Source organism: Lissotriton helveticus, chromosome 5_1 (assembly GCF_964261635.1).
Source record: "Lissotriton helveticus chromosome 5_1, aLisHel1.1, whole genome shotgun sequence".
In the NCBI taxonomy this organism is placed as follows: Eukaryota; Metazoa; Chordata; class Amphibia; order Caudata; family Salamandridae; genus Lissotriton; species Lissotriton helveticus.
This window is the reverse complement of record NC_136065.1, coordinates 130,294,449-130,317,617: the sequence shown is the minus strand read 5'-3', so window position 1 is coordinate 130,317,617 and position 23,169 is coordinate 130,294,449. Positions and strand designations below refer to the sequence as shown.

General features: G+C 43.7%; 1 protein-coding gene across 3 annotated transcripts in view; it reads right to left on the bottom strand.

The window, feature by feature from the left end:
* The window catches only part of PHF19 (PHD finger protein 19), a 262,877-nt gene extending 240,293 nt beyond the window's left edge, over positions 1-22,584 (bottom strand). Inside the window, exon 1 of one of the 3 annotated variants that reach the window (XM_078641878.1) lies at positions 22,355-22,584. The gene's annotated coding sequence lies outside the window, so the exon portion shown is untranslated. The remainder of the gene's footprint in view (positions 1-22,354) is intronic. The other 2 variants (XM_078641879.1, XM_078641877.1) reach the window with 2 other exon arrangements.
* Between the last annotated feature and the right edge of the window lie 585 nt (positions 22,585-23,169).

The window sequence follows — 23,169 nt, the reverse complement described above, 5'->3', positions numbered from 1 at the left end:
TAAACTGCTAAAAACAAACAACATGGTGGCACTTTGTCCAAACTACTCATAGGAAAATCTTAGTGAAAGAAGAAGAGAAAAATAATCAAAAGAAAAGAGAGAGGAGAATTTGGGGAGAATGACAAAGGGTCCAGAAGTCATCACGCGCAAATCATGAATTGAGAGTCAACATGTAGAATTAACGAGTCAGAACTACTAAAGCTTGGGTCAAATTTCGCACCTAGGAGTCAAGCGAAGACCATATTTTCTGAGCGATGTTAAGTTTACCCTCCATCAACAGCTGACTGGAGTGAGTGCTCCCGAGGCAAGTGACCCAGGCCCACCAGGCGTGGAAAGAAAGATGGTCCAATCCATGACGATCACCTTTACAGCTAAAGGTCTAAGAAGGCTGTATCCGGTTCTGGCACTATTAAAGGATTGAAGCTGCACGTGGACCCGGTAGAATTATCATGAAATCTAACTCAATATTTATATGGACAATTGTATTCAGTTGGGACCGAATTGATTCTCAAAAGGTGCTAAGGCATGGGCTCTGGAAAAACATATGTTGAGAATCATCTCTTTTTTTGCAAGACCAGCCTGTGTCAGTGTCTGAGAGGTGAAATTGAAACAGTTTATCAGGAGTTCAGTGAAGAAAAAGCAAAGCAATACGTTTTGTTTGGCTAAGAGAGGGTATACGTTTGTGGCAAACGAGGAGAGAACAGATTTTGGTCCACATCTGTGATGACGGGTGGGGTTGGGGGGCGGGGGGTAGATGGCACGGAGTTGAAGTTACTTAAACCGTTTAATTCTGTATAGGTAAGGATGAAAGTTTGTCGATCTTCTATGCGGTATGACCTAACGTGAGGCATTGGCATAGAAAGAAGGCGAGCTTTGGAGGCTGTAGAGGGTCAGTTTAGAAATCTATGGTTTAATCTCCAAAAACTTGTACAAGTCAAGGTTTGCCAGGGCAAATTTATGCTGCAAGGTAGCAAAGGAGAGTGATTTGCCATTGGCGTATATGTAGTTTACCAGGTTGATGCCCTTAGCTGCCCATGAGTGGCCAATCAGTGCCAAACATGAAGTAGCTGTTTTGTGGTTGTTCAGCAGAGACATCTAAGTAGAATTGTTGAAGTTATTGCCCAGATGTCTGCCTACTATTTTTAATAGTCGTCCAATTGCCTTCAACTAAATACAGGAAAGACTGAAATCTTGCTCTTTGGAAAAGCTGCCTCCTTTTGGTCTGGTGACTGGGGGCCGCTGGAATTGGGGCCAGTCCCCACCCACAAACAGCCAGCACGAAATCTGGGCATTCTGATTGATGATGCCCGCTCTATCAAAGAAGTAAATTCTATCTTTGGGTCAAGTTTTGCAATTATGCCCCTGCTCAGAGGAGCCTTGCAATTGCTGCCTTTCCATTCCAGAAAATCCATCACCCAGGGCACTTATTATAAGTCACCTAAACTAAGAAACAGCCTTAAGGTTGCTGCAAATTAAGCTTTTTTAGCCAAGCATCAAGTAGTACAAACTACCGTTGTCCGCCTGATCTGAAATTTGCCATCCCACTCTTCATCAGAGTCCACATTGAAACTCTTGCATTGGCTTCTGAGATAAAAGCATTCACTATTTACATTTCTCTGCTTGTACATAAGTTCCTCTTTTGAAATGGTCCGCTCTATCTACAGAAGAAGTTACAGTTTTAGAAACCCATGCACAACCTCAGATCCAGTGGACAAGTTTTCGTTCATCCCTGCCGTATTCGCACGGTCAGATATAGGGACAGATATTTTCCTACTTGGCCCCACATCATTGGAACTAATTACCCTTACACACATGTGTCTGGCCGGATTTTGCTTGTTTCCAGAGATTTCTTAAAGCCTGGTTCTTTTAATTCCTTCTGGTAATGCTGCCCTGTTTTAGAGTGCTTAGCGCAGAAAGACCTTTTTGGGGTGATTTTTGTGCTTTACAAATATAACATAAAAATAAGTTCTTCGTGTCTACGATAATAGTAAAAGAGTGTTCAAGTGATACTGTAGTTATTGAGATTAGAGCGATCAGGGAGTAAGGGCTACACAGATGTTGCTCTATGACTATCCAATCAGGGCGTGTAGTTGGAGGTTGCCTCCAACAGAACCCTGAGCAGCCAATAAGGTTGTCTGCTAGTTAACCCAGTTGGGTGGTCTGCATCGACCTTCATAAGAGTCCAACTTAAGCTTTTTATGAGAAATCTCGGTTTCTTATTCCCTAAGAATGTAGTGGTGAATTTATCAAGAGAAGAAAAGAAAGCAGAAGATAAGCTTATGGGGGAGCATGCTTGAGAGGAAATTAACAAGTGGGGTTTTCATTATTTTGAAAGTCTTCTTTCTACCCCTCCACAAGATGTATTTAGGTGACCAAGTGGATAATAGTTCCTTTATTTCACAGAGCGTTTTCTGTTCATTTTAGGCGACTGTGTCCGCTAGACTGCGATTAAAACATATACCTATTTTGGAAAACAAAATATTTAAAATACCTGAGTATTTTAAATATTTTGTTTGTCACAATAGGCCTGAGTTACCAACACAAATATGGTGGCAATGGATATTAAGAGCAAGCAAGTCGGTCTAATGTCTACTAAGAGTATATCCAGAGTATTTACAAAAAACATTAATGATGTCCAGGATGGCGAGTATTGCGGAGTCAGGATCCTCCAAAAAACACAGAAAGTCATTAGCGTAAGCTGTTTTAAAACAAGTATCCCTGACACAAAAACCTCGCAAATCAGGGGAATCATTAAACATATGGAGAAGAAGTCTATAGCTAATTGGGACAGGAGTGGGGAAATGGGGCAACCCTGAGGTGTTCCCTGTTGCAGGTGAAAGGGGGCAGAGGTCGAGCCATAGACTTTAATTCTGGCTAAGGGATTCGCGTAAAGCGATATGATAATTTTCAGAAGCCCATCTCCAAACTTGTGGCAATACAAAACGGTTTCAAGGTAAAGCAATGCAACCTTATCAAAGGCCTTTTCGAAGTCTAATGCAATGGCGGCAGTAGAGGAGGTCTGAGGGAGAGAGGCCTTTTCAATAATATGACAAAAGGTACAAATGTTATCTCTAGCCAATCTGCCTTTTATAAAGCCCGACTGAGATGGGTGAAACAATTTAGTTATATGAGGTTCTAAGGGGCATATTTACATGTTCTGGCGCACCTCTGCAAATCAGCAGGGATGCGCCAGAACAGATGCGTCATGCAATTCCCTCCTTCCGCCACCACAGATGCGCCGCATTTACAATGCGGCGCACCATGGTGCAAAGAAGGGAAGATGTGTGACGCATCTTGTGGCGTATGGGTGGTGAATTGCTGGAGTCGCATCGCAAGCGCGACACAACTCCTGCAATGCACAGGGGCCACCCATACTCAATGTGGTGCGTCACTCCTTACGCCTGCTCCAAGCAGGCGTAAGGATTTGACGCAGCAGCGTCGTAAAACTGACTAAGTGAAATCATGTAGATTTCACTGCGCCAGTTTTACGGAGCTTTCCTGCGAGGGAACGCCCACCCTGCGACAGAACAATCACATGACACCTGACGCAGGTTTAATGTGGCGCAGGGCTTTACAACGTGACGCATCTGCCTAGATGCGTCACGTTGTAAATAAGTTGCCACGTTGCGCATTGTTTACGCCGCCGCCGCCGCTGCGTCACAAAAGTGACGCAACGGCGGCGTAAAAGTGTCGCAAGGGGCTTGTAAATCTGCCCCTAAGTGTCTAGCAAATATCTTGCCATACATCTTCACTTCCACATAAATCAGTGAATTAAGCCTGAAATTGTCTTCCCTTCCTACATTTGCTTCCACGCTGAAGCAGAAACTGTGCCAGAAGTGGCAAAATGATGACTACCGCCTCTAACTGGGTAATTATCGTATGAGCAAATGTTTTGTAAAAGATAATTAGAAACCTGTCAGGCCAAGGTGCTTTACCATTTGGGATTAGTTTGGTTACCTCTAGTATCTCTGTTTCGGTCATTGTTTTCTCTGAATTAAACAACTCTAGACATTACTCTGTAGAAGAGGGAATAGAAGGTGTGTAGAGGGATGCATACAGTTCTCTAAAGTTCTCTAGAATGTCTGATGTGTCAGCTTTCAGTGTGCCAGAAGGATCTTTGATTGAGGATATAGGGTTGGCATTTCTTTTCAACTTCAGGTTAGCAGCCTGAAATGTAACAGCTTTATTCAAATAAAATAATATTTTTCCTTTCTGTGCCTGTATCCATAGATGCGCACGTTTGCTACCACTTTGTTATATTCATATTTGAGAGCTTTGAGAGAAGATGCAATTGTGGGCTTTCTGGTGCGTTTAAACTAAAGTTATTTTCCTTTAATTTCTCTGGATAGACAGTGCAATTAATTAATATCCACTTTTTTTCTAGCTGCCATCCAGCCAATAATGTCACCTTTACTGATACATTTTAGAGTGTCACAGAAAACTATGGGGAGACGATACAGAGTCTAAATGAAATTACATAAATCAACTAGTTCTTCTAGGTCTTTAACAAACTCGGCACACTCAAGTACCTCAAGATTCATACGCCAGGAGTGATTTTTACTTTGTGTTGGAAGAATTCGTAGAGATACTGTGATTGCAGCGTGGTCTGCAATAGCAATAGGTTCTACTGTGGGAGCAGAGGAGGAGAGTAATCAAGAGGAGTCAACCATTATATAATCAATTCACGAGAACGTCTTGTATGGGGGAGAGAAATAGAAAAGTCACTGCCTATCGGATTATGAAGTCTTCATACATCCGACAAACCGCGGAATGCACATGTTACGCATGCTCATGTGTGCCTTTGGCTAGCTATAGTTACACGCCAATTGCCTTTCCGGGATGGTGAGGCTGAAGTCCCCACCAAGATACGTGGATTATCTGGCAGTAAGGAAAGTTTGGCTGATAAATTGTAACAGAACTGTGGAGAGTCGCTGTTAGGGCCACAGAAGTTGATCGCATAAATTTCCGTGACACATCACTGTAATCACGTAATCAACTATCTGCCCTCATCATCGTGCTCAGCCGATATTATAGAATGACCTGAAGAACCAGAGATCTGGGTAAGAACACTGGTAGCTGCGGATCGGGATATTTCTGCAACCCAGCCTGGTCTCATAGATAGCCCTTCTCTATACCCAATTTTTGCTTCTTGTAAGAAGATTAATTCACCCGGCCCCCCGCCCTCCCCAAGGATTACAAGATTCAAGGGTTTTCTGGCTCTACTCTGGGTGACTTAAACCCTTGCTGTTCAATGAAACTGTCTTCAGAGCAGACATTGCGGGATCGAGAAATGTCTGTATACACTAGATATGTTAGATGGAAAAGCCTGGTAAAGATTATATGTTGCATTTTGGACAAAGTCTACTATTATACCCCTGGAAACACAACAAAAAAACTAGAGAGGGAGAAGTCTTTACAGTGGGCGTACACTCAGATTCCCAGATTCTAATTAATCAATAGACAAAGTGACGAGAAGCCCGGTTATCATGGGTGTCTGCGTTTAAGTCTATTTAAGAAAGGTGAGCGAAAGGCACCCAGGTAACTCGGTGCTCACCTCACAATTTCTCAGATCCGCAAGTTGTCTGCTTGATAGTATGTACCTGTTTACCAGTGTGTATGTGTATATAAATATATATATGTTTATTTAGGGTCTTCACCTACAGGCACCACCCATGGCCTGCTTCATCATAGGAACCTCACCCAAACACTAGACATGAATGTTTTCTGGATAATAGAAGTGAGTGAAGGCAGGGGGTATAGGTGGATTAAAATAGCCTCCGAATCCTAGATTTCCAATTTTAATGATATGGGATTTAGGGCTCGGTTAAAAGAACAGTGTGTCACTCTTAGGATATAATGTTCCCAGGCATGTATTAGGTCGACATGTTTCAGCTGTTGTGTTGCCCCTAAAGGGCCATTCGGCTTTTATCAGGACCTTGAGTTCACCCATTAACGTCCAGTGTTTGGGTGTGGGTCCGATGATGAAGCAAGCCACAGGATGTACCTGTGGGTGACGACCCAATTAAATATGCATATTACATATACATATACACATACATACTGGTAAACAGGTACATACTATCAAGCATGTAACTCACAGATCTGAGAAATCGAGGCGAGCACCGATTTACCTGGGTGCCTTTCGCTCACCTATCTTAGATACACTTAAACACACAACCCATGATATCCGGGTTTCCCCTCACTTTGTATATTAACAAAACAAAACTACCAATAGCAGTGGAGCCAAAAGGAGACCAACAAACAGAGCGGAGCCACATCAGTGGCTCACACTGGAACAAAGAGAACCCAAAGAAAAGAAAAAAGAATAAAGAGATACAACACCACCTTGTAGAGAGAGTGGAAAGGTCCCAAAGAGACGAGATCATGTGAAAGGCAGCGAGAGACCATGCATCCACCATAATGTCAGAAAAGGATGAAGGGGGTTTTTTAATTTTTTAAATAAAAAAAAAAAAAAAGTAACTTCCACATAAATCAGTGAATTAAGCCTGAAATTGTCTTCCCTTCCTACATTTGCTTCCACGCTGAATTAAATTTAAATAAAATTTAAAAAAAAAAAAAGATCATCACGTTGCAATGACACCTAACTAAGCCAGAGGCCTAGCACAAGGGGATAGGGGAAAAAGCACCCCAAGAAGGTGATATAATCCCTAGAAGGTGGGATTCAAACAAGCATACCATACAACATATTCATAAGGTGACAACACATACTGTAACTTAAACAAAAGTAACCTGTAACATTTTAATTGGTATATAATGTACACAGTGTGTCAAAAGAAAGCTGTATTATTTCTGCCACTGAGCTTACACATCCCAAGACCAGGAAGCGGGTCTAGAGGACAGGTGGAGAACATAAAAGTAGCTCTGCTGAATGACGTTTCGTATGATGATTACATTTAGATAGGGCTCGAATGCCTGGAAGCATGACATAAATTGTGCGTTCCCCTCACCTGGACAATGAGTGAGAAAGAAAAAAGAGAGCTACAGAACCTACAAAATTCTGAAGGGATCCAAGCAGAGCTGAAAAGGAGACCACAGAATGAGCATACAATACGAGACCAGGAATGCGAAACAAAAGGTGTGAAAGTGGCAAAGTTCAGGTGGGAGGATCGCATACATCCGTTCAAGTCTCTGATCTGTTCTCCAAGAAAGACTCGAGGTCAGTGAAAATTTGTGATTTTCCGTAAAAGATGTTCTTAAACTTCGAAGGACTGACAAAGGAGGATTGAATCACTTTGTCTCAAAGAGACTTCCCCTATGCCAGGAAGCATTCTCTGTGTTGCACTGTGTCTCTCGCGTAGTCCTGCCAGATTGCAATTTTCGCACCCTGCCATGTTAGTGATCTGAGTTTCATCATGTGCGCCAAGATTAATTCTGAGAGTTGGTGTTGGATTGGTTTAAAAATTAGAGGTCATGGATGAGTGCCATTCTTGGACTTTAAATTAGGTATCCTGTGTGCCTGCTCTAGTTCAAAGTCTTTCGTGAAGGATATATTGAGTGCCGAGGGGAGCCATGATTCCTTCAGGGAGACCAAAAATTCTGCGATTGCTTCTCCTATTGCGGTCTTGTAGGTCAGTAATCTCCCTTTTCAGTGCGGCCACCAGGGAATCAGACTTCCCAAGTCGTTCATCTTGGGGAAGTGCTGTGATCCTCGAATGCAATAATTCTCCTCTCTGCGTTGGTGATCCTGATATTCAAATCTTTGAGGTCCTTTTGAATGCCAGCTACCTCCACTTGTAAGAGGTCAGTATTTGTTTTTGTGCTTTGAGCAATATCATGCACTGCATTCAGTTTCTTCAAGATAGTATCTAGGGTGGATGAATCAATGGGTTTACCTATCATTGGAGAGTCTGGAGCTGGTGGCTCTTGCTTAGTCCTGTTCGGTGTTTTGAGTTCCTTCTCTTTGGAAATTTTGGAGTCTGACATTGTGAAGATACCCAAAGAGAGTACTTATTGTGAGAATAGGGCCACTCGGGATGGACTGATCCACATAAAAATTCACAGTATACACTAAATATGTGATGATTTGTGAAGAAGTTCCCAAATATCAAAACACCACATTGCGTGTATAAATCAGATGTGATATGTGGAAGGCAACACAACTTCGAAGATGGCGCATAAGGCAATTAGGAGCTCATATCAATAATCAAAGAGAGATTGCATTGAGCAAATAGTGGCTCCACGTAGGTACGGGGATCGTAGAACAATACTGATCCGTAAGAGGTAGTGATAATCACTTGAGAGTATCGCAATTGGAATGATGCAATATGATAGGGTAGAATATGGTAGAACCTCCCTCAGGAAAGCACTGCAGCCTAGGCTAGGTACAGTGAATTACAGTCCCATTGAAAAGAAGGAACTGCTATCTGATACAGAGCTCACCATTGCTTATCACTGATACCTCATCATTAATGCCTCAATTCGGCTGAAGGGCCGTTCATCTGATGCCTTATTATTGATGCCTCCCTGCGTCTGGATACCTTGTTACTGATGCCTTCCTTCCTCTGGAGAGCAGCCGCGGTCCAAGGCCCCCTTACCACCGATGTGCCAATACACCACGCTGTTGCTTGGTGGGCACACAATTGGGCTGCAGATCTAATACAGGAATATCATTGGGTACAGAAGGGGTGAACTGGGGCAACAATCATTCCCATTTCTATTAGAAAGGAAAAATGATCACTCTTACCTGGGTTGGTGGTGGGTGTAGGAGTGCATTGATACCTCTAATAGGTACTAATGAGGAAAAAGTGAGGCATGCAAGTTGACACAAATGATGTCCAAAAACTGAGCGCGGTTATTGTGAAAAGGGAAAAAATCAAGTACTCAAAAAGTGTCTGTCAGGCCTACATTGTGGGAAGCAAAACCAGCAGGTATGTTGTGCCGCCCACTCTTAAGTGTGTTTGAAGAACCCGCACACAAGTGCAATGTGGCGGTGGCCATGGGACTACTCAGTTTTTCACTCTTAGAGGACGGGAGGGTTATGGGTTATGGGTGGGCTGAAAAGAGCGGTTTATCTCCAAGGTTGGTCATGGGTAAGAGAGGTCACAGGGGCTCACCTTATGAAGTTCAAATCAAGTTCCTTTATATCAGGGTTCATTATCAACAAGTGGTGGTGAACATCATGTGCCCAAGCAATTTAAAAACTGAAACCACGAATGAAATAAAGCACCTAGAAAGGGGATTCAATCAACAGGAAGGTATTTTCAATTCTAAGCTACTAATGGTCACGGCTATTGGATTATGATGCAGTCTGTGACCCCCAGCTCCGTTGGTAGGGTCACCATTCCACCTTCCCACTGAAAGCAGATAACCTTTCAATACCACTGTTACACAGTAACTTAGCTGACAGCCCCTTATTAGACAAGCTTACACCAGGCTCGCTTCCCTATGACAAACCTTGCCTTTCCCATCCCCTGTCAATGTACTGTGTAACTTTTTACTGGCATGTAACAATATTATTAATTTCATGAGTAAAAATGCATATTGACACAACCAAAAAAAGAATTATACAAAATCTGAGTTCAGAAATCGTAAAGAATTATTCAAAAATAAAAGTGCAAGAATTATAAACACCAACACTTTAAAAAAATAAAGTTGTACACAACCAGCCGAAGAGCAGCTCGGTAGATTGGTGATCAAAAAGTCATTAAATACTTTTTCGCCACAAAGATTCATAAACACTTTCCAAATCCTTTCAAATTCCTCAGTTACCTCAATTTCGGTAGGTATATCTCCCCAAATACATAGCATTGTATTCATCAGTTCCTGACGCGAAAACTCAGCGTGTCATTTCAATGTTCATTCACAGCAAGATGTTTTGCAACCACTGATATATTCATCAATCAGACCTTATCGAAAAGGATTCAACAGGTCACGTCCACGTACCTATTACACACAGTAATTCTTTTACCCAATATTAAAACAGCTTTTCGTGATCACATCTGATCTACAAAAGGTTCCACCTCACACCTCTAGCATTTGTAATCCGTGCCAACTCTTTTATTTTTGTGAACAGATGAATAAAATCTCTAATACTCTTGCTAAATTAATTAGAACCTACCGCCCTCGCATTACTTTCATCTATAAATATCCCTTCAGGGGAAACCTTTCCTTTCCCCCAGTCTCTCTTGTTTGCATACACAGTTTGAGGAACCTTCTTTGAGATGGCACAGAAGATTAGAGAAACGATTCTATATAGCCAGCAATTTTCAAATAAATCAAGCATAAAATTAACGTTTTCACCGTTTCTTACTTTCCTTGCTCAGACACGAATCTTACTCGGTTGCTTTAATCTTTCTGCCCCCTTCCCTAAAGCTGTCTCTTCATACCAATTTTAATGCTATGCCTCCCTGTGGTACACCGCAGTGCAACGTATCCCTCAGTCCGGGGCACATCGTTTGTATGACACAGGGCGACATGAACCTCAATCTGAGCCACATATCGTTTGTATGTCCCACAGTTCATGCCACATACATTTAGCATGATATAATATAATGTAACCCTCAGTCCATGTCAAATACATTTTATCATCTACTACATTATTCCTCAGTCCATACTGCATACCTTTTGTATGATATAGCATGATGTATATCAAATGTTTTACACAATATAATGTATCGCCTGAGTCTGTGTCCCATATCTTTTGTGTGATATTGAATGAGGTATCACCGAGTCCATGCTACGTGCAGGAGAGACCATTCAGGAGTTTTACTAGGTAGTGCCTCTTGTTAGAAGTAGAAACAAGAGGTGGTTGTGTTGGATGTATGACGTTACAACGCATACTTTTACCACGCATACCTTTACAACGCAATTTTTACAACGCAGGATCCATTACAACGAACTACCATTACAACGCATTTTTTTACATCGCAGATACCGTTACAACGCATACCATTACAACGTAAGTATTGGTAAGTATATAGTATTTTTTTTAATGTAAATAATTAAAATTATTATAATTTAATTTTAATTTAATTTTATTTTATTTAAAACCCAAAACCTAGCCCTGAACCCTAAAAATACCCCTGTATCCCAAAACCCAAACCTAGCCCTGAACCCTAAAAATACCCCTGTACCCCAAAACCCAAACCTAGCCCTGAACCCTAAAATACCCCTGTACCCCAAAACCCAAAACCCAGCCCTGAACCCTAAAAATACCCCTGTACCCCAAAACTAGCCCTGAACCCTAAAAATACCCCTGTACCCCAAAACCCAAACCTAGCCCTGAACCCTAAAATACCCCTTTACCCCAAAACCCAAACCTAGCCCTGAACCCTAAAATACCCCTGTACCCCAAAATCCAAAACCTAGCCCTGAACCCTAAAATACCCCTGTACCCCAAAATCCAAAACCTAGCCCTGAACCCTAAAAATACCCCTGTACCCCAAAACCCAAACCTAGCCCTGAACCCTAAAATACCCCTGTACCCCAAAACTCAAACCTAGCCCTGAACCCTAAAATACCCCTGTACCCCAAAACCCAAAACCTAGCCCTGAACCCTAAAAATACCCCTGTACCCCAAAACCTAGCCCTGAACCCTAAAAATACCCCTGTACCCCAAAACCCAAACCTAGCCCTGAACCCTAAAATACCCCTGTACCCCAAACCCCAAACCTAGCCCTGAACCCTAAAATACCCCTGTACCCCAAAACCCAAACCTAGCCCTTAACCCTAAAATACCCCTGTACCCAAAACCCAAACAAAAAATTTTTTTGCGAAAAGCGTTGTAAAAGTACTTACGTTGTAATAGTATCCGTTGTAAAAGTATGCGTGGTAAAAGACCTTACGTTGTGAAAGATGCGTGGTAATGGTATTGCGTGCTAAAAGATGCGTTGTAACAGTTGTATACCGGTTGTGTTGGAGGAAATGATCCTGTACAGCTAACAAAGCGGTAAAAACATGCATCATGTTTTTTGCCTGAAATAGTCATTGTGGGCTGAGCAATTCATCAGGGACATATAAACATAATCTATGTATGTCTTTTATTTCTATAACACAATAGCTTTTCTTATCAGTCTCTGTGTTTTATAAGAGGCTACACTCTTTTTTATAAGGAATCTCTTTTCTTTTCAGTCTCTGTGTTTTATAAGAGGATACACTCTTTTTTTTTAATAAGGAAACTGTTTTATCACATTCAGCGATATGGCCATGATCGACTGCATTAACAATAATTATTTTTTAGCTGCTATTCTTCCTTTTTAAGTTGGTGTTTCCTGAATTTCCCCATGTGTAATCATTTTGTATGTATGATGATTGTTGATATTGTTCTTATTTATCCAAACTTTTTATGGGTTGGTGCCGAAATAAAGATATCTACTACTAAACCTAATCTACAAATGGTTGGGATTGTAGGTGTATGGATTGATAAAGTATCCAATCACAAAAATGCACCGTTATAGTGAAAGGTATACCTTAACTGGCTAAATATCTAAAATCCGACTCAAGAAATACAAAAAAACTGTGGATGAGAGGCAAGACAGTGTTGCATACTCAGGCAGTTATACCCATCTGTAAAATCACAATGTTTTCGGCAACTGTAATAAAAAAAAATGCCGTAAGCGGAATCATGCCTGTCAGTGAGTGTGCAGACGTGTAAAGACAGACATACCGGAAGGAGATACACATGTGACGGTACAGACATAAACCCATTAAATTATTCATAAAGTGGTAGTTAGAGTAGAATAGCGTCATATCCCAGGCAAGCGGAGATATAGCTCTCCTGACTAAAGTGTCATCGAGCCCATGTGGACTATGGATGATCATTACTTAAGGGGAGAATCAAATTGTGTATGCTCCCATGTGAAAAGAGTTCATCAGTAGGTATGGCTCAGTTGTCCAATTCGCACCAAGGAATGTTTCATTGCGGCAAGTCCTATGTGTGGCTAAATGGACAATCCAGTTTTGTTCCCTCCGAAAGAGGGGTTGTTTGCTAATGTTGTTGTGTGATTCCAGGATTGTCCAGCGAAAGTCATCTAGAGTATGGTTGTGGGGGAGAAAGAGAGTACCCATTTTGGTTGCAGCTTTTTTGCCACGGATACCACTTTGATGTTCTATGATCCTCACCTTGATAAGTCTGGTTGCCATGCTGATGTATCTTTAGGCACAAGGCCAAGTGATCATGTACGCACAGTTCTTAGTTTTGCAGTTGGTGTGACTGGTTTGTGTCCATGTGCGAGTCTGGTCTAGCACAATTTCTTTGGTAGGTTCAGTTAAGCCACAAACAGCACATGAGCTACATGGATAATGTCCCATAACAGGGAGCAGGTTTCCAGAGGGGACGCTGTTCAGATCTAGGTTCCCTCCGTGGTCTGGTATGAACTATCATGTCTCTGAGTTTATGTGTCCGTTTAAACGCAAAATGTGGAGTGGGCAGGGCCAGACTGGCTGTAGTGGGCACCGGGCATTTCCCCGGTGGGCCACCAGGGTGGGGGCTGGTGTTGGACCCCGGGGGGCCCTTTTTGTTACCAGAGGCCGGTTTTGCAGCACAGCTGCAATATCGGTCACAGCAACAAAAGTGGCACAAAGCTTTCCTTACGCTAGCACCCACACCCCTCTAACACCCCCACATGCAATCCCCCTGCCCCCCGGGGGGCTGGCCGAGCACTTTTCCAGGGCCAGTTTCGGTTCCCAGTCCGGCCCAGGGTGTGGGAATCTCTAACGAGCCTGTTTGTAAAATAGACCAATGTTTGCGTATACATTTTAGCATCTGGTTTGAGCTAGGATTGAAGGTTGTGATACAGGTGGTCTTGTTATCCTGTGTTGTAGTACGGGGTTCTAACTGTGCCGCACAATTATTATTCCTGGCCCTTTCCCATGCTAAGTTAATGGAGTGGGGTGGGTAGTTGCACGCTCTCAGACTAGTAGTCGGTTGCAATGCCTGTAGGTCGAAGTCAGCTGTGTTGCTACAATTGCGACATAGTCGAAAAAACTGACCGCTGGGGAGGTTGTCCCTTAATGCTTTTGGGTGGTGGTTATGATATAGTCCCTCAGTCCTGGCTACATATTTCATGTGCCCCAGTGCTTGCTATATATCGTGGTGTGTCCCTCAGTTCACGCCTCTTTAGGCGATCGCCCAATATTGGAAACTTGTAAGGTCTCAATCTCTTGAAACCCACTTAAGGGGCCTCTTGGGCTTGTATACGGTCACCTGCAGACCTCTGCTGGACTGACAGTGCATCAGTGGTGCCTCGCCCACAGGAGATGGTGCAACTGCCCCACGCAAGGCTGTAGGGGGAGGGTGCGATAGAGTGCAAGAGAAAGAGACATAAGCACACATCTCTCTACCTGTACTACTGAAAGAGAGACAACTGACTAATGTCTATTCAGCCTCCCATAACTGCGGCCCTTTAAAATAATGTATGTTTCAGCCTCCATGACATATACCAGCAGACCGAGCTCCTTATGAACGGCATCCTATTCCGAGACAAGTTGTAAGCTGCACTTGATGTGTGATTCCCCCAGGCTAGGATGAGGCCATCATAGTTTGCCTGGGGCTCCACCACCGATAGCCCACGGTAGTTGCATACTTGTTGCGTTTTTGTAAATGTTCAGCCAGACTCTGCCGGAACACTAATGTCTAACCAAAATTAGTTCTGCAACTTGGAGGATCTGTCTGCTGATCTACCTGGAGAAAAGCGGATTCTGCATGAAGAGGTCTAATGCGCAATCTACATCCTCTGGAAATCTATGTCCGAGAAATGTATGAAACTGCAGAGAACCTAATCAGGACTTATGAAGCCTGTCTGGCTTCCCTGGGAATGTACAGTTTTTGTACCAGCTCACTCTTAAGCTTGTTCATGAAAGCAAGGAATGAAATTGCACAAAGATGCTTGTTCAGTTGGTAGGCTGGGGTTATGATTTTTTAACTCTGCACCAAACATTGCCTACCGCTGGCTTCTCAAGAGTGCACTGGTTTTAAATAAATACTGACTTTTTGGAGTTACCATGATGTATTAGTCTGATTCTCTAATAAGCTTCGTTAGAACAACCTAGTGCGACACCCGACCAGCAACAGGACTCTGAAAGTTGATGTTTCTCCAAGGTAGGGAAGAAACTAGCCCCCCAGGGGTAGCCCTATTGCTGTGACCTTCCCACGAACAACAGGAAGTTGGACTTTCTATTTCACTGAGAGTTGCTGAACTTTCGCCAGGAGGAAAAGGAAAACGACCCAACTCACTGAACTCTGCATGAAGGAAATATCAAGTTAATGAGCTTGCAGTCCAGCTAGCCAGACCCAAACAGAGGGGGCAGTAGCTTTGGAAAATGGCCAACGACCTTCAGGACACATTTTTGACATCTCAAGCTTGTGAACATAGGAAATTATTGTATAGTCTCAACCTACCCGCATCATTCCTTGTCTTTGTAGAAATCTGCATCACCTTTTTTTGCTTCCTAAAACAATTATGTGCAGCACTTGCCACCTTTCCGTAGATTCCAATCTCCACAAAGAGTTGAACCGCGACCAGCCACTCATGTCATGCAAAACCTATTATATTATGTCTTGCACCTGAAGATCCACCTGTGGGTGTTAGCTCATGCCCAGCACCAGTAGCAGTTTGTGACTTTGATGAGGGAGAGGTGTGGCGCCGCGGCCAGGGCGACTGACGCTGGAATCTGGGGACCACGGTTCGATCCCCGGCTCCGGCGGCAGGTTAGCCCAGCACCATGTGACTCTGGGCAATAGCTTGCTTAATCTTCCCGACGGCCCCCAGCGCCTAGAGACCCTTACGGGTGATTGTGCGCTTTACAAATGTGGATTACTATTATTATTATTATGTCCAGTGGAAAAGCAACTGGGCTCCCACCCAACTGTGCTGTCTCCCTTCAGATCACCCAAGAGAGTCAGTAATTCTGTTTAGTAGGCATACTATACCATTTCACTTCTCTGGTGGTGTGTTTTGGGGTGTTTAAAGAAGTGTGCTTTCTGAGATCTGTGGCTTTTTCTCAGCAACCTAGGCTCACACTCACCATGATTAAAAATATTGTAGAAATAGATGGCTATTACCACATATTAACGTGGAAAATTTACTTCATGGAAAATTTACACAAAGTGAAAATTATCGCTTAACTCAGAACTACGATGTGTGTGGACTCTCCTGTTTGAACACAAATCTGAGTGTATCTCACAACCTGTATTGGTGGTTAGTATGTTATGCCACAATTTTTCTCAGGATGGGTGAGAAATTAGGACAAAGGCCAAACGTGCCGTAACATACTTGATACATTTTGACACTTTGGCTGGCACTTTAGTTCTATTAACAGGAGGGTTTAAACAGAGGCACTGTAAAACAACTGAAACCCAAAGAATTCTGGGAACATCTAAAAACGTATGAACCAATAACCACTGGATAGCCAAAACTCTGGAAGCCCATATCTACTGCCCATACCAACCATTGATACCGGACACAAACCACTTGTTGGCGCAGAACTCAAACAAACTGAATCACAGAATTTGTTACCAATGTCTATTGCAAGTTATTCTCGATCATACGCACCCTCATGCATTGTTTATTCTTTAGTCTCTATAGTGTTTAGGATCAATGAAAAGTACGTACTCTTCTTTAATCATCATAGCAATAATGTACAGGATACAGTGAAAAATTCCAATGTATCACCCTTAACTTGAATTTTCACAGTTCATCGCTCTGACATCCTTCAGATCTGGACATCACTTTGGAAACAATTTAAATGATCATTAAAAAAAAGATCTCGTGCAGTGGAAGAGAGATGCAAGTCAGATATTTTTGAATATAGCTGGTACTGGAACACTTCTCAGTTGAACAGCTACAGAAGTGCTATATCTCTTCAATTGTATGTTTAGGCATTTGAGCAAGGTGAAAATCATGAGAAAGTCAAACATGAAATGGTACAATGAGCAGCAGTGTGTCACAGAAGGATAATGTTCCACATGAGGTTGTATGTGTAGGAGAAAATAATAAAGGTGGAGCAGGCTGTCCTCCTAAACAAATTTGTTAGGCCTCACACAATTGGTTTCCCCAATCAGTGTCATGAAAAGACCCCATAAAACTACAGAGATTAGACATTGTGTGAACTTGAAGATAACTATATCCATAACCAGGAAACACACATTTCCTTAACATACATGGTATAATGGCAGACCGCTCCATATCCTGACATGGAGCCAGGCTATCCATCAGCCCCCATTACAATTGAATCTCATTTTACAACATTTTAACTCATGCAAATCTGCATAGATGCAAAAGGCTACATTTTGGAGTCTCTGTGGCTGCTTAGGGATTTCTTAAGCCCACAATGTATGATAGATGTGAGTGATAACCTTTTCATTTACATATGCTGGTAGCTAAGATCAACACTACATCTGCCTGAGAACAATCAATATTGTATGTATATGGTTTTTCTATATTGCAAACACAGCCAAAAGGCAATACAGCTTTGCATGGGGTCAACAAGTCAACAAGTGATAAGCGATTTAGCTGGTTTGTGGACGGTAAAAGCATTGTGATGTACTGTGGGTAGGCAAGTCTTCAACTCTTGTCTAAATTGGAACATAATTGGAGCAATTCTGGTGAATACAGGGATGTTTTCCCAGATCTTGAGTGCATACATAGAAAAGGCTTTTTCTTTAATTTACACTTCTTAGTCTTAAGTCGGATGATGTCCTCGCTGTGACTGTACTGAGAACCACCAGGGATGGGGAGCTTGTCTGCAAGGTAAGCGGCGGTACTGGTCGTGATTGCTTGTAAACGATGCAACTGGTTTTAAAGATGATGTGGGCCGACAAAGATGGCCAATTGAGTTCCATCAAGATGTGGGTGATGTGGTCATATTTCTTCCGGCACTGCATGAGACATGCTGCAGCATGTAGGATGCCCTCAATGGGTGCCAGCGTGGAGCCTGGGAGGCCACGGAGTAGGACAATACCTGTTACATTGATCAAAAAACTGACCTGGCAAAGTGTTTCATTATTTGGATATATCTTTTTGGGCAAAGAATTATGAGAGAACCTGAAGTAGACAAAATATATTCAAATTACCACAGCTCTCGCGCTTTCAGGCTCACCTCCGATAAGGTACTTCCTCAGAATGGTCAGTTATTGTGGACTCTTCATTGTGGGCTTAATGATGATCACAGAACCCATCCACAAGCTGCTAAGTGACATGGAATCGAAAAAAACACAGGGACAGTAATAGCCATTTCAAAAATCAAACGATGCCCTGCTAGAAAATACAAATACTTTGGGAGTAGTAATGGTTCAGGCTCTAATTCGGACAGCTTCTCAAAACATGATAAGTTGTGTGAAGGAGTCTGTCACCATCAATTTGTGGTAACAAGAGATAAGTTGGGGATGTAAGCCAGTCTGTGCAAACTCAAAACAATATTGAGTGAAGAAGATGAACACAGCAAGGGCCACCAGGAAGCTTGTGTGAGCCCATACATCAGTGGCATCCAAAGCAGGTCTAGATAGTCAAGATCTCTAAAAAAAGACACATTTAAATAAAACAATCTGCATTAGGCTCATTTACACAGTCTCGCACATATCTATTCTACTAGACCTACACTGGATAACACTGTCTTACAGCAGCCACGGGAAGATACACTGAATCCAGGATGAGAAAATGCCATTATGTGAGGTTGTCAACAATTTCACTTATATGTCTATATCAAACCTTCTGATTACTTACAAAGCATAAACGGCTTATCTCAGTTTTCAATGAATCGGCTACTGGTTACCTTGGAAATGTTAGAAAATTGTTCCTACTGTTACACGGTTATCAATCAGTTTCGGCAAACTTCTTTCCTACTATTGACAATCTGGTGGACGATGTACCAGAGACCAGTGACTGCCCAGTGTTAGTAAGACAGAAAGAATAGGGGAACATATCGGACTCACAGCTAACTCCGCAGCACCCAAACCTGCTGAGTATAAAAGACTGTTGAGGCCACATGTGGCGACAAGTACAGCGAAGCAGCCAATCTGGAACAGCGAAACAATAAGTTAAATAATCCCTTGGAAATGCACCAATGCTGCTCATTGGCACTCAAAGAAATGCTCAGGCAGGAACTAATGTTGGTGGAAGCTGCCCGATTCAGAAAGGGGTTCAAGTAAAACCTCGATTTCTAATAGAAAATGAGTGCAATGCCCCTTCTGCCTTGCAACAAATGTTTGACCCATGTGGCTAACATACAATCACTGAAAAGAAAACATAGTCCAAGGGAACAAGTGTATGAAGACTCCAGCACTTTCTAAGATGGAGAAGATCTACTTGTGGTCATTAAGTCTGTAGGTACCTTGAAGTAACCTTGGTGCCCAGCAAGTCTGTAGAGGTCATTCTTCCTGAAAATAGGGTGACATGGGCCACTTATGGGATACAGCAGAGAATTTGTACTAGTGATGGCTCCCATTCCTATGAAGAGCCCCTTGGTGAGGGATATTGTTTGATCTATCATTGAGTGCACAGCAACTTTACACTAATAGTATGCTGATCTGGTGTTTGGAAAATCAGTCGCTACCACCACACCTGTTCATCACAAGTGGACACTAATCAGCTGCATGAACAGTACTAAATGGGGACAAACACACATCAAATTAGCAAAAGTTAAAAATTAGCCCCCATTAAATTTAGTTTACAAGAGAGTGATAGGGGATCATCGTCCCAAGAAAGTTGTGAAGGTGGTGTGTACAGACATTTTGCACAGACATCCAGATAATGTACCATTGTTACCACAACAAGAGGATGCCAAGAGCCTCCAGAATTTGCCAGACCTGGGTCACTTATCAGTGATTCTATAAGACAGCGCTGAACCTCCAAATCTATTCCATGTTCATGCGGAGTAGTCTGCCCAAAAACCCTGATGAAAGAGGCACAAACCAACGGGACAACAGTAGTGGCCTCAGAGTGCCCTGGTAGTGAGACGCCGGATATTAGTAAAATGTCCAATGATGGCACTGCTTCTAATACCATCTAATAGAGAGCATGCAAACCCTGGACATAAGGAAGGACTCTATCCCTTTATTTAGAGCCCAGTCATTTTGCCACTGGCTTCGACTTTTTGGAAGGGACCTTATGTCCTACGGAGATTTTAAGAGGTGGGTCACGTGCACCAAATAAGACATATTTGCATCCTGGTCTAATAAAGTTTCAGCACGCAGGAGCTCTAATGGACCGACTGAAGGCCAAACGAAGGGGAGAACTCTTTCCATACCTCATATGAATAAGCAAGACATTCACCTGTCCACTGCATTGTGGTTCCTGCTGCACTGGGCTGACCAGGCGGGAAGAGGAGGCATGAAAGTGTGGGTGTGTTTTGCCTTAATATGGAACAATAACTATCAAGCTGTCCCACATCAGGTGTGAACAGATTATTCAGACCTTGTTTTAATTGGGAGTTCTGATACTGGAGGTTATGTGTTTAAATGGCAAAGAAAGGCTACCTTTGCCCTGATGCAAAAACAATACACTACTGGGCAAACTACATACACTAGCTTGAGGTCTGTGTGTGGAGGCGAGCTTGAGATCTGTGTGTGTGAGGGGGTGCTTAAGACCTTTATGTGTGTGGAGGCTCCCCAATGCAAGATTTGCATTATAACCATGGGTTACAGCTAACGGTACACTCAAAATTACACCTATGCAAGGTAGAGGGTTCTGCCAGATCTGCACGTCCTCCACAACACATGAATATTTTTCGTCAAGGCCACTGGAATTGTGCAATTTTGCACCTACTACTTTTTCCGCATTAATACCAATTTGCCATATAATCCATCAACTGCTGCATAGTCTGGTGAATTTAACAAAAAAATTGTTTCTAGCTCATGCGACCAAAAGTTATTAAAATGAAGTGACGTGTTGCAGATCTGTGTAAGTCCCTTCGTAAAGGTTTGCGTGTCACCTTTCTGTTGCTTATTGATGTATTTGGGTTATAACAAGGTACCAATTAGGTGAAACCTTGCACAGACAGCATTAACATATAGCGACATCACAAAATATTCAATTAATACTTTCACAAAATATGCCGCATTAGGCAGCATCATTTGCCTTTTTTTGCCGCATAATTTGGTCAACCCTGCTGCATAATTTGGTCCTCCCTGCCATATAAATCCAATGGCCCTGTTTATCACTTACTGACTGCACAGCCACAAAAAAAGAGCCCAATGTTATAAGCCAAAGGAGGCGAATGTTGAACATACAGGTGGCCAGAAGAGTCAGTGGAGGCATGGACTAACACATGAGGCTAGCGTAAGCACAAACAGGAGCAAGTGAAGACAGGCACTGTAGGACAAGGGGCGTCGGCACACGTACAGGCTCCATCCCCATCTCTTTGGTCACGGGGATTGGAGCAGGTAGAGACAGGAAGCACGCGTGGGATCACTGAAAGATCAAGCAGACGGGCTGTTAATCTTCACACACTAAACCCTGAGCAGGCGCACACTGGGAGTCAGTTGGTGCACAGTTATCAAGCAGAGAGCGGACACAGGATGCTCACACACAGGAGGCAAGAGGGCAGGCGCTGAAGGACAGCGGGGCACAGAGGAAGTAGGGCGTAGCTTCCAATGGTGCAGCGGGTGCAGTGGCACCCAGGCCCCGAGGGACTCACTGAACCCTGATTCAACCTCTTATTTTTATCATTCAAAAAGCATCCAGGGACCCATTCTCTCCCTTGCGCAAGGGCCAGTGTGACACATTGAACGGAGGAGCGGTTTGTGACACACACACAGAAGAGGTACGAGGAAGCGCACACTGGAGACCAGTAGAAGCACCCACTGGGGGCCAGTGCTGCAGATTATAACATAACATTAGTCATGCTGCAGCGATTTTTATCAAATACATTGTCATTAGCATGGCTTCGTGTCTCTGTCAGGGTCCAGTTCTGTACTCCGCTATAGCCCTCCTCCCACGGTAAGTGCAGAGGACTACAGTGCCTGAGAGTGCACCGCACACTTTGGTCACTCCCTCTCTGCAGTGAAAATTGTCAGTCCAGTGCGTCCTGCTTCTCCCCTTCATCCGCAGCGCCCCCTGACTACTGCAACCCAGGATTCATGCACCTTTAGTAGCTGCTTCCCTGTCAGCTCCTCTCACATCACAAGCCTCGCAGGTTCACAAATGACACTTCCCCTCTCCACTGAGCAGCTCTGCATTGCAAGGACAGGCTTGGCATGCAGTCAGCGTGGAGATCCGCGCCACTGGCACACCTCCCGGCCAGGCAGCCCTGCTTCCGCCCCAAATCCGTTAGGTGTCAACAGGTCAAAGCATCCAACAAATGCATATTCAAAAATTCAACTGTAATTAAAAAAAACTTTAGAAAAATAAAATAAAAAACGCAGTCAAGTGGCTAATGTGACTCCCCGCCTGCTACTTACACGATCAGTCCGTGAATCCAGCTTAATTTCCGCGGCCCCTTGTTGATCTTTCCATGGATGTCATTTGTCCGTAATTTCAGCACTTTTCGGGTCGCATAACTTCAGATCCCGCGTCAGAACATAAGTCAACCAGGAGTGGGCGGGTCTGGGACCGAGTAAGGTGACCTCGGATTGGATCATTTGCGACACCTCTGCCAATCCTATTGAGCACCACAGATGTCCGGGATTGTGATTGGCTGTGGGTGCCGCACGTGCTTCTGCCCGAGCCCTCCTCCCACAGTCAGCGGGTACCGCCCAGGTTGGATCGGGCCGGTGATTGGCTGGAGGTGTGTCTCGGGTGAGCCAGTCCCAGGCCGGGCGGTGACAGTCGAACGCGGCCCGGGCGGGCTGGGCAGCTGCCCCGCGGCTCTGCACTAGAGGAGGCGGGGAGGAGGGCGGAGCGAGGCGGGCGGGGTGGCGCGAACGGCGCTGACTCCAGGGGGTGAAGGAATGGTTGGGCAGCCCTCTCACGGGACCCCCGCGGCTCCCATCCGGGAGTCTGCTCATGAGTGGCACCAGAGCGCAGCTTGGCAGGCAAGCTCAGTTGGCTGCCTCCACGTGCTCGGGGCTCAGGCGGGGCTGATGACTGTTCTACAGGACACGTCCATGCTGCCGGTTTCGAAGGCACGTGGTCTTTCTATAATTTGATGACATACTGTGTTGTATACTGTACAATGAAGTGACAACAGTAGACTTCCATTTATTTTATGGGTCTGGTTCGATTCTCGCTGAACTGCTACACTGATTGTCCCGGGATGTCCGATGTCTGAGGCATG